Genomic DNA, 12551 nt, shown 5'->3' on the forward strand with positions numbered 1-12551 from the left:
AACAGCCATCTGGGGGTGGGCTGTTGGCAGGAGGCTCAGCTCCAGCCACAGCGGCTACTGCTGTGTGGTTGTGTGGTGTGTCGTAGTGTTACCGAGCTCCGGCCTACTACAACAGTCGTAGTGTTGGGAAGACGTGTCTCAAAGAGACACCAAGCACCCTCAGGCTTGTTGTTCCCCTGACTACATGGCTTTCATTGAGGAACACATGAAATGAGCACTTAACATTAGACTCCGAGAGCTCCTGCTTATACGGAGAGACTGTTGGGATTTGCGTGATGCTGGGACTGTGCTCAGCACACCACACCTGAATGGCTGAATACATGGATTGCTCTCTTCCCTTTATCTGCTTAATAGAAAACAAAAGAGGAGAGCCTGACTTTGCTTTTCAGATTCGTTTTGCTCATGTTTTTTCCAGATGTTTCTGAATTTAGTCTTACTTCTCAGCAGCTGCTTCAAATAGCAGATTCAGCACAATCACATGCACTTGCCTAAGACTATAGGAAACACAAAGCAAAAGGAATAAAAAGACTTTAAAAATATGGTAGATTTCTGCTTCTCTTGTCTCCCTTTCTTTCTGGATTGTCAGATGAAATACCCAATGCAGGTCCTGTGTTTCTGGAAGCAGAGCAGTAACTTGTTGTCTGGGGGCTGAACTCAGTTGCAACACGGCATGATCTTGCCAGGATGCCCGGGTAAAGCTTCCCACCCAGCACTCTCCTTTCTTGCACTTTTATCACAATAAAATGATAATTTTGGAGCTTGCCATCCCAGGTAACTATCACCTTGTGGTGAATTCGTTCTGGCACATGACAGGGTGGCAGGACACTGGAACCTGCTCCTGGCAATTCCAACCCTCCCTGCCAGAGCGAAGGCTTCTGTCCCCTCATCACCTTGTGCTCAGAGAGTTTCTCACCCCTCGCCCAGCTCTGCTCCCTTGGTATCTCTGGCTTTTGCATCTGCCCTCCCTCGTCTTCACTGGTTGAGGAGTGCTTACCGGCCCACACCTGCGGCAGGGCACACAGTTCCCAAACCCATTTCCTGGAACAACCCAGCCTTGCAAGCATGAGTTTCTGTCAAATTTGGTCTGGCACAGACTGTTCAGTGCAAATCTTAATGCAAAGAAGAGAAATGTCAGCGCTAAAAGAAAAAGAGTATTTTGGAGGAAAAAAAATCTTGTGCTGTTTTGTGGCATTTGTGCATAAAATAATGAGACCAAATATATCACCATTGGATTTAAGCCAGGTAAGTTCATACCGTCTAATCCAGCTGGTGGATCATGATTCCGTTCATTATTTAAAGCAATGCTGTGGGAAAAGACACACAGCAAAGCTAGCAAGATGGTGCTTGAGCTGCCATCCTCCTGGCAGTCGAACAAATGCAGCGTGCATTTTCTCACACCAGCAGGGAAAGGAAAGGGAAACGTGGAGCTAGCAGCGAGCCCAGCATTCCTGTGCAACACAGACGGAGCCTCGCCCCATGTTTCCATCCCCCCTCCAGTCTGGTTCTCTCTGTCTCAAGTGACTGAATCAGTTTCCCTGCTCCTCCTGACTGGTCTTGGAGTTTGTGCAACCACCCAGCCAGGAGGGCAGCACAGGGCAGAGTGCTTCATCTTGCTTTCCACCCCACCTCCTGGATGCCCAGAGGCAGGCAGCAACCCTCTGCATTACCACATTTCCCCAACATGTACTCCCAGCCCTTCACCCGCTGTCCTATGTGCCCTTCTGTAGGGTCAGAAATGAAGTCCTTTATTGGCTTCAAAGTTAGTCCTGGAACACCCTCAGCTGTCTTCTCCCTTGCTCTCTGCATCCTTGCTTGCATCTCCTCCAGGGCACAGCTGATGGGGCTCCCCAGTTGCGGCACTGAGGATCTGGGGACCATCTACCAGACCCCACCCAGTCAGTCACCCCACCCATAAGCCAGTCCCCCACCCCCGACCCAGCAGGGGACAGTGATAGGAGCTGGTGCTCATTGCCCAGGACCATCAGCACATCCCCAAACATCACCCAAGCACCTCCATCATCTTGCAGGTGCATCGTGCTGCCTTGCATTTAAGAGGCCTTTTTCTACCAGGTGAGTGCTATGGGTGCAGCACGGCTGCTGTGGAGGCAAGTGCGCAAATCCTGTGTATACCTTGTGTCCCTTTGTGCTGTGCTCATGGGCCACGTGTGTGTGTTGTGTGTGTGCATCTGCCACTTGCAGGTGGTGAGATCCATCAGGATTGATGGCATTGGCCCACAGGACTGTGCTTCTCCTCCTCAGACATCTTCCAGCTTCTCTTCGCCTATTTCAAGATGGCTTTGTGTGGAAAAAATAAGATGCCCTTGCTTCATTAGTTGTGATAGATAGCTGGTAGGACAAAGCATTTTTTGTTTTTCTAGGTAAAATTAACAGGAATATCCTGGTCACGGCACAACACCTGTCTTCTCTCCAAGGCTCATTTTTCAGGAGCACTGGTTCAGGTCTCAGGGCTGCCAGCTGCCTTCATGGAGGCCTGGGCAAGGCCGCATGGCTGCTTTGGCACCTCCTAGACACACAGAACACAGGTCTGAACGAAGGCTCGAGGTGCAACTAGAACTATCAATCAAAATACAATAAAGGAACTTTCCTGCAAACCAATTTTCACTTGCTTGTCACCTCCCGTGTCTCAGTCTGACAAGCTCCTTTGTCATCCATCCAGGTTTCTGAGACAAAAAGCAGGGCAAGACAAGCAGTGTCTCCAAAAATGGGGAAAACCAATTGTTCCCCCTTTAAGTAAGCCTCCCTTTGCCTCTCCCCCGTCCTCACAGCAATCCCACACATTGACCATTTTGACCATCAATGTTTTCTGGGAGGCTGCCTGCCCTTCTGGTGTCTGGGCTGTGGCCTCTTGCTGGTGGAGGCTGGGCACGAGGTGGTGGCAACACCCCATCCCCATTATTGCTTTTGGACTTTCCTCAGAGGAACCCCTCTGCTATTGCTCTCCCTCTTCTTTGTACATAGCTCTGAAGGTGTGGGGCTGGCAGGACAGGGAGCAGGGATGGGGATGGTGATAGGGATGGGGACAAGGACAAGGAGGTCCATCACTACCTGCCCACAGGGGAATAAGACAAGTCTTATGAGGAGTGGCTGAAAGGACTGGGATTGTTCAGTCTGGAGAAGAGGAGGCTCAGGGGAGGCCTTATAGCTCTCTACGACTGAAGGGAGTCTGTGGCAAGGAAGGGGTCAGCTTCTTCTCCCAGGTAACAGCAATAGGATGAGAGGTCATGGCCTCAAGTTGTGCTGTGGAGGTTCAGGTTGGATATTAGGAAAAACTTCTCAGAAAGCGTGGTGAGGTATTGGGACAGGCTGCCCAGGGAGGTGAGGGAGTCACCGGGATCACTGTCCTTGGAGGTGTTCAGGAGCCGTGTGGTTGTGACACTGAGAGACACTGTTAGCGGGCAGGGTGGCGATGGGCTGGTGCTTGGACTAGATGACCTGAGAGATCTTTTCCAACCTTACTGATTCTATGAAGGTGCCAGGCCTGCCGCTGCTGTTAATTATCAGGGCTGCAATTATCGAGGCCTGCTTTGACAGTGGGATCCCTGTCGAGACCCAGGGCACGACACGGGCATTGCCCCGCCTCCCCAAGCCCAGCCGCGGCGGAGCCGGGCATGCGGCGGGCGAGCAGCAGAGGGTGCCGCAGCCCCGGCGATGGGAGCCGGGCTCGGGCGGCTCGGACGCTAGGGGTCCCTCACCGCCCGCCGTTGCTCCGGCGCCGGGGGGGGAAGGCGGCGGCCGCCGTATGCGGACCTGGCCAGGGCCCGGGCAGGCGGCCCCGCAGCTGGAGAGCAGCGCGGGGGGTTCGGGGCCGGTCTGCGGCACCTGGGCAGGAAGCGGGGCTCGGGTGGCCTCTCCTTGCAGCAAGTCAGCGCAGAGGCTATTTGGGTGCTCCCCCTCTTTTTTAAGCAAGTGCCATACTCTACGTGGTATTTTTTTTTTTCCTCCATCTCTGAAACGGCACGGGGCAATTTCCTGGCTTGAGCCCACAAAGAGGTCTGCTGAAACCGCAGGTCAGCGGAGGGACTCCACATCTGCCCGGTTTCCTGGCCGGCCGCTTTGTTGCGACGCACATTGCGCACTGCGTGCGGCACTTTCAGACGCTGCACCTCAGAAGGGACAAAGAATAAACGCGAGGCCCACTCTGAAAGGGGAGCTCCCTTTGCCAGCCGGCTGTAGGGTGCCCATGAACCCGAACTATAACACCCGACTGAGAACAGAGCGACAATCGGGAGTGCAGGTTTTTTTTTCTTTTTCTTTTTTTTCCAGAGACTCTGGGTTTTGTTTCAGAAACTTCCCAGGCGTAGGAGCTGGCTGTAAAGGTTGCACCAGATCGATTCCAAGTTTTATCTGCTTCACAAAAGTCATTTTGGCAGCCAGGAGCCGACAAGACCTGAATCCAAAACCCAGCAGAAGTTCCGTGTTAGAAACTTTAGAGAAGGAAAATGTCTAGCACTTAGGAACAATGTAGGCTTTCATGTGAAGCTCTTTGAAAAGTTATAACATGGTGAGAAGTCCTTGGATTAAATCTTGTTTACTCGCAGTGCCGACTGACACCGACTCAGGGTCCACTACCTAATGGGAAGGGCTTGTGGCTCTGTGCAAAATAGGCTCTAAGTGCATATTTGTGTATGGCACCAATACAAAAAGCTGTGACAAGTGACTGAATGAAGTCAGCGCTTTCCCCACCAGAGTAGTTCAGTGAGTGCATTTAAGGCCATTCCTGCTCTCCCCTCTCGCTTGACGTTTTCCTGGCCCGGTATGCTAATGGAATCCATCCTAAGCTAGCAGGTATCACCTGCCCCTGTGGGGAAGCAGCACCATCCTGTCCTAGTACCTGCCACCAGTGAACATTTGTGGAAACAACAGAGAAAGCTCAGTTAAAAGGCTTGATCTTGCACTTGTAACACTTCTGCTGAATGCGATTCAGGCCAGTGGGAATCTGAGGTGGACTTAAAGCTGCTGTTTGAGCACCGTGTCCCAACATTGTTCTTCTGAGGTCCCCAACGTGGGTCTTGCCGCTCACTAAAGACCACTCCGATGGGGCAGCAACTGCTGGGGGGAAAAATGATGGCTGAGGAACATGGAATTAGCCATAATACAGATGGGGCTTGTGTACCACCAATTCCTCTTGAAAAATATCTTCATCCTCCTTGTCATTTGCATGGTGGCAGCAGCCAGGAGTCGCAGCGGTGGAGCAGGCCCCTCTGTGCTGCACTGTGCACAACTGCACAGCAACAGGACGACATGCTCTCTGCTTGATTGCAGTCTGAGCAGTGTTCTTCCGCATCCCTCTAGAATTGGCCCCCTCCTGGGGGTGTCAACCTGACTGTGGAGGAAAATATGCTCCATCTGGAGCTGTGGGCATGGTAGTTTGTAAGGAGAAGAAAAGGAAGGGGTGCACTCAGTTTGTGGAAAGCTTAAGGGTATGCCATAGGAAGCTGTACAGCCTCCACTGTGGATGAGTAAAGGATGCTGCTGCAAGGAGTTGAGCTGGAGAATGCTTCTCGATCACAGAGTCATAGAATTGTAGGGGTTGGAAGGGACCTCTGGAGATCACCTAGTCCAACACCGCTGCTAAAGCTGTTCCCTGCTAAGGCTGCAGATTTTCTATGTAACTTTGCACTCCTTGAGTAATTTGCAGCCTTGCAGGACTGAGGTTGCCTGGTGGCCGCTAGTAAGAGGGCTGTGGTAGTGTGGGGACATCAGGACTTTGGGAGTCCTGGAAGTCCTCAGGCTCCATACAAACAGTCCTCTGAGCCTGCTCCAGAAAGAACGCCAATTAAAATTAACCTTGACCTTCATCAGTCATATTCCACAACTGCCTGGACATGGTTGCTCTTAAAAGAACATGCTTGATCCTAACAGTGTGTTCTGCCTCTGTAATCAAAGTGCCCAGCACATGACCCCGTGGCGTATGGGGCAGTGGAGCAGCCGATGCCTGCGGCAATCCCAGTCTGCACTGAGAATGCCTCACCCCAATACTTTCTCTGCTGGTGTATTTTACTGCTCATGTGTGCCATGTAAAGAGCACAGAGACATTTTAATCTGAATTTTCAGGCAGTGTTTTGTGCCTTGGTCGGAGGAGCCTTGCCTGCTTCCTGCTTCAGCTGTTCATCTCTTCCTGTATAATATTTGTTGTGCTACAGAATTCAGTTTTGAAAGCAGGAAAACTACACGGACACGTGACCCAGAAACTTTCTGGAAGCACAATCAAGGCAGACACGCAACTTCTTTGATGACTTTTTATATTTAAGTGCTTTCCTCCTCTGCTTTATTTCTGGGTTCATGTCAACAAAGCTTTCTTATTTATCTGCTTCAACTGTGATGTCTACTTCCAGGGCCGCTATTTAATTATTTTCCTGTAATATGCATCTGGAAGCATTGTAGTTTCTTTCCTCTGTATTGCAATGCATGTGATTTGCTTTCTCGCCATCCAGCTGGATCATGCTCTTTTACAGGCAGAGATTTACTTAAGTGAGACTCCTGTCTCAAATTGAACTTCCTCACCATTTAGAAAATCATTCTCATTTTACATGTAAAAGAGTGTTGAAGCCAGTTCAGGCAATAAAATGTAATCGGTGTTTCCTCCTGGGTGAGGTGTTTTCTTTTCAAGTTGTTTGTGCTCCATCAGTGAGAGCTTGCAGGGGTCTGGGGAGCCGTCTGCTCGGGGGTAATTCGTAACTAATGGACTCATGGAGACATTGGCCATTGGCTGAAATCAAAGCAGGGAGGGAGCTGGCCCATGGCTTCTCATGGGGCCACCACCAGCAACACCTGCCCCAAACCCACTTCTGGGTGCTCCTGGTGCGGTGCTGGGCACTTCAGCCCCCTCTGCACTGGCTGCAAGGCGCACGGTGACTTTAGTGCAGGAATGTGGGGAGACACCAAAATGTACAGATGCTGGAGCCATTTTTTTTTTCTTTCAAGCTTTCCGTATCCCTGATCTTGAAAAGTCTTAAGGGGTCAGGGCTATGACTCAAAGTCCAGTATTCTTACCTTTCACTGTGGCAGAGGAAAGGACACACTGATAATGTCTCAATTCTTTTTGTAAGAGAATGTGGTGTAGACAGGGGATGGCAGTCAATAAGGAGTTAAGCCAGCAAATAATGTTACTGTTGGGTTTTTTTATTGCCTCACCCCAGGCATTTGCTGTGAATCCTCTATGTGAAGTGTGGTGGAATTATTGTGAAGACGTGTTGTTTAAATATTAAACATTAATGTCCTTCTTTTGATGGTTAAGCCAGTATTAAAACCGTTAATTTTTCATTAAAGCACCTTAAGCCAAATTTGTTTAAACTCTCGCTTTGCTGTCATCTTCGGGGTAGAAAACAGAAAGTAAAAGCTGCGCAGACCTGAGGATAAATAGGAGAGAAACGCAGGAGCCAGCTCCGGGCTTCCTCACGCTGCAGAGAGGAAGAGAGAAGCAGCGGGAGGGGAAGGAAGGAGAAAAGCAGCTCTGGGAAGAGAGGACAGGGGAGGAAGAGAAGAGCATGTACGGAGCCACGGGAAGGGCAGTGCCACACTATGGCAGGGTTTGGCCCCGGCTGCAGTGTTTTATCTCAGCTTTATGGTGTGATCACCAGCTCCTAACAGTGGTGATAAGGGGGGGGACCTGTAAAACTGCATCCACATCTTCACCACTGCCCTGTGACCGCCAGCGAGGGATGGCAGAAAAATAGCTGCTAGGAGGTGTTTGTGCGTGATCCTTTGGTGCATAAATGGCTCAAAGCTGTGGTTGGCGGGTAAGGTGGTGGCTGGGCAGGGAGATGGGAGAGGAAGCGCTGGCTGAGGCTGCCTTTGCCAAGCAGGGAGAAGGATTTTGCAGTAATTGAGATGTGAAACGCTGAGAGTCTTGACAAGAGTTTTAGCTGTACAGATGGGTAAGGAAGGCCATATCTCAGAGACGTGATGCAGAAAGAATCTGCAAGCGGCAGAGAGCGGGCTTGGATGAGAGCCCAGGGGAGGCGCCCGCAGGAGCCGCTGCCCAGGTGACACCGTGTGTTGGGATGGAGCGGTGGAGGGGTGTGGAGGGGTGCATGGAGGGATAGTGGGGTGGTGGGGTGGAGAGGTGGTGGGATGGAGGGGTGAAGGCATCATGGGGTGGAGAGATGGAAGGATGGAGGGGTGGAGGGATGAAGGGGTGGTGGGGTAAGGTTGTGCAGAGCTATTGGAGACAAAGGGATCCACAAGAGGGAGAGAAGAAATACGGGCAGCTGTGTTTTAACCCTGCTGGGCACATGCTGATGGCTGCTTGTCCATGAGAAGATGAGAGACTTCAGATTTCGGTGCAGGTAGGAGGCAGGTCTCCAGCAGAGTGTTAGCCCTAGGAGGCAAAGTAGCATGCCCCCAGAACCAGCACCAGTGAAGACTTCTGTTTCTGAGGTACGAGTGTCCACCCAAAGCCTTGCTAGCTGCTCTGGGACACATGGAGGTGTTGTGTCTCTTCTTAGACCTGAGCATGTGCAACAGTCGATGTCCTTCATAAGTAAGGACTAGCACAATGCCCTCCATGCTGTGAGATTTCCAGCTGCACAGAAGACCAAAAAATGGCCCATTAATATTTAATGTAGACTATTTTATCAGAAATAATAGGGAGAACAGATCCATATTTAACTTTGCTTATTGGATTCTTTTTTTTAAACAACACATTTTTGTTGTTTTACCAATCCAGTTAACCCTTAGGAGAAAGTGCTAGTCGATTTAATAAGGATGACACCAACAAGGACTTTCAGCTGTGTTGTGGCATTGCTCCAAAATCTGGGGGTCGGAACCCATGGGTGGTGCAAGCTGAGCTGCAGGCACAGCAGCTCCGAAGTAACAGATGGGCCAGTGTGAGCAGTGCTGTTTTCTGTTAGATTGTGCAGAGAACTACATCTGTGCCACTGGTCATGCTTCTCACCTGAATTATTTAAGTGCCTTCCTGTAAGGGCTGGCTATGCGTGCTTCTCCCCTTTGCTCTGTACTCCTCCTCCCTGTTTCCTTCTTCCCCTTCCACCTCAACGTGATCAGCTTATTTACAACATTTCTGCTGCAGTCCCGCCGAGATTCATTTTCACTTTTTCATTGAAAAATCAAAATCTTTGGAATTAAAATCTCCCAATATTGAATTGTCAATAACAGGTGAAAATTGTGCTCTGTGTGACAATGGGAGAAGGATGCACCAAGCTGGCGTTGCGGTGACATGGGCACTGGTGGGCCCACGTTTGAAACACGTGAAACAACTGGGGCAAGTATTGAAAAAAAATGAAAAAAGCAAAGGTAATGTGGGGAGTGCTGCAGAGAAGATTGGGGATGGAATTTTTCCGTTTGGAGAATGGAGGAACAATTTCCTTGCTGTCTGACCACAAAGCAACAGCAGAAGCAGAGCACATGTGCCATGGGTGCATCTGTGGGAAAACAACTAGAGAGAGAGTTGGCTGGGAAAAACTAACGGATTAATTTTTTAAATGCCTCTGTCCCTAAACTCAAAGGCTGGAGAGGCAACACTCAACGTGATCAGAAGGGAGCAAAACAAACGTAAGTTACGCGTATGTAGTTGCAAAGGAATCCATGTTTGTGTGGATTATATGTAGAATGTGGCTACCCATGTATATTTGTACATGCATATAAATGGTGTTGGAATTCCAGCTGTAGGGGGCCAGGAAGAAAAGGGGCTCCCTGGTTTAGTTCCCAGCTCTTGCATTTCTGTTTTGGCCATCTGTCTGGGGGACTGTGAGCCTCAGTGTTTGGGTCACATGGATACACATGTACCTGCAGAAGAGAGGGAAGGCAGACAGGGTGCTATTTAGGGGCAGAATCGGTAAAATAAAAAATGATGACTTATTACTTTATGAAGTTACAGTTAAAGGCAACTAATGGGGTTTTCAAAGCATATTAGTAGCAGAGATCTGAATAATGGTGTGTCACTAAATGGAAGCCATAAGCTCCCAGCCAAACATTACACACAAAGGCCTCACAATTAGTAAATGCTCCTCATGTGTGTTTGGGAATAAGCCCACAGCACACGTGTCCCAGGAAGATGGCAGTGAAGAGGATGCTTGGTTCCCAGCACTGTGTTGTGTGACAGTGCTGTTGAAGGCCTGCACAAAAACCTGCACAGTTGCCTTCTAACAAGTAGGTGAGCAAATGTGTATTTTTCTAGACTGGTCTCATTTGTAATTTTTTTGCTTATTACTTCTCTCTTTAAAGAGTCTGGCTTCTCATAAGATACTAATAGAAATTACAAAGAAACTTTATTTAGGTTAGCTAGCTCCTAACCATTAGATTAAATCATCTTGCCTTAGCCATTACTCCACTGTGCTCCCTGCAGGACTGCCCCCATATGCAGGAGTACTGAGCCGTAGGTACAGTGAGAGATATCCTGGTGCCAAGTTTAGCCTTTGTCCGTAATTCTAGCCATAATTTACCCTGCTGGGCCTGAGATGTTCACATGCTGCCCATCCCCATCATACCCTGTAACTCAGGCACGTTGGGGATGACGGTCTCATTTTCCTTGCTTTGTGTTGCCTTGGGTTGAATTGGGTTGCGCTGTGTTGCCTTGCCTTGTCTTGCCTTTCCTTCCCTCTCCGGTAGGACAGGACTCGGGTGCAGCCTGACGGCTCCCTCCCTTGCTTGGAGGAGAACATGGCCAAGTGCAGCCTGAGGATGTGGAGAGAAAACCTCAGGCAATCTGGCATAGTGAGAGCAGCCAGGAACCAGGCTGGGAGAGCAGTGAAGTATGCTGGTGTTTGTGGGAAAGTCTTGGACATGAAAACACAGGGCAGAAAGTTTTCTTTGGGTTTTCCAAAGGAGAGGTAGCAAGAAGCTCCCATGGCATCCATCAGGATCTCTTGGTGCTGTCACCTTGTCCTTGGCTCAGGGAGCATGGCTGTGCAGGAAGCGCTGAATGATGTGCCTTATTGAACGCCTCGGTTCAGTTGCTCATCTGAAAAGAGTGGGTCAAAAGAGTGTGCTACCTCTTCTGAGAGGAGATGACCTCCACAGAACTCCAGTGAGGTGCTGAATCTTCCATCATTCTCCCCGAAATAGTGAGGGGATCCTTTCCTGTCACCAGCCCATGGCCCAGCATGTTAAGGAGGAGGGAGGCTCTGCAGCGAAGGGCCTCTTCCACTTGGCCAAAAAATCAGGATGGCAGAGCCTGGCTGAGGGTTTTGCTGGTCTGACCACTGCAGGCTGGGCTCCCCACATTCCTGGGCTGGCCTGGCAACAGGAGCTTGGAGCCAACAGCAGCACCTGCTTTCAGGCCTTCTGCTTTCAAGGAGGCGTGGGAAATGGGAAACTGATGTGTTCATTACCTGCTGCTTTCCCTGTCCTCATGCCCAGATTGCACCGCTCTCCTCAGACACGACTGGCATGGCCAGTGGGCATGGTCGGCATGTGATGGCTTGGGGCAGCTGGCACCATGGGCCCTGGGACCCTCCCCTGCACTTTGCCCCTGACATGAGGTGCAGCTCTCGTTTCCAACCAGCATAAGCACTGGGGGCATCCCTGCAGTGGCTGCTGGGGAGCTAGAGTGTCCTCATGCCACCGGCCAAGTCCTGCTGGTGCTTGCAAGGAGGGACGGTTCAGGGGTGTGTGGAAGGATGGGCAAGCGTGGGCGCTTGGGTCCAGTTTTGGCTTTGGATGGTGCTGGCATGCATTTGGGCTAGCTCCCTTGATGCATCCCCTGTGCAGGGATGTCCTGTTGAGATCCAGCCAGGGCAGAGGGACAGTGCTTGGTGCTCAGCCCTGGCTCTTTAAAGGTTCACATTTTGCAAAACCCAGTTCAAACCCAGTGCTGAATGAGGCTGAAAAACTATCAGATTACCATTTGCCCAGTGGCTGCATTGGATTCCAGAGGCCAGCCCAAGCTGCAGGACCCTGGGCTTCATGCCACTGACATGTCTTGCTTCCTCACTGTGACCTCACTGCCTTGCTAAGGTATGAAATCCTGCCCTTTTACCTTTGTGCACACCAGGATAAGGTCCCTGCAAGCGCTGGCAGGTGGAGTAGCGGTGCTCCCACCCCACAGAAGGAGTCGGGGAGCTGGGCTGCAACATGCAGCCAGAGCAGCCAGGCCGAGCCCTGCAGCCAGCGGGCAGCGGCCCCAGCACCACGCAGGACTGCGCCCAGGGTGCTTAGCGTTACTGCCCACTTTGGCAAGGCCCCTCTGGCTCGCCCAGTGGGAAGGATTAGGAATAAAATTTCACGTTTCCCCCCATCCCAATTGTTTGTCACATTTCTGTTGTTTCATAGTGGCAATCCGTCATGGCAGTGAGCGGGGCCGGGTGGGGCTCGCCTGAGGCTCGTGTCCCCTGCGCTGCCCGGCACGGCCTGAGCAGCCAGATATGGCGGGAGCGGCGCAGCAAGGGGTGCAGCCGGAGCCTTGGCACTGCCGCCTTCATGCGAGATGGCAACAATGGGGAGCTGCCGGCTGCCAAATCTCAACACAGCAGGCACGGCTGGGTTCAGCTTGAGCTGAACGTAAGCCGTGTAGGACCCTCCATTTTGGAAGAGAGCTAGCAAGGTCTGGCACTTGGAATTCTTGGCATCCA

The sequence above is a fragment of the Numida meleagris genome, chromosome 3 (assembly GCF_002078875.1).
Source record: "Numida meleagris isolate 19003 breed g44 Domestic line chromosome 3, NumMel1.0, whole genome shotgun sequence".
Classification (NCBI taxonomy): Eukaryota; Metazoa; Chordata; class Aves; order Galliformes; family Numididae; genus Numida; species Numida meleagris.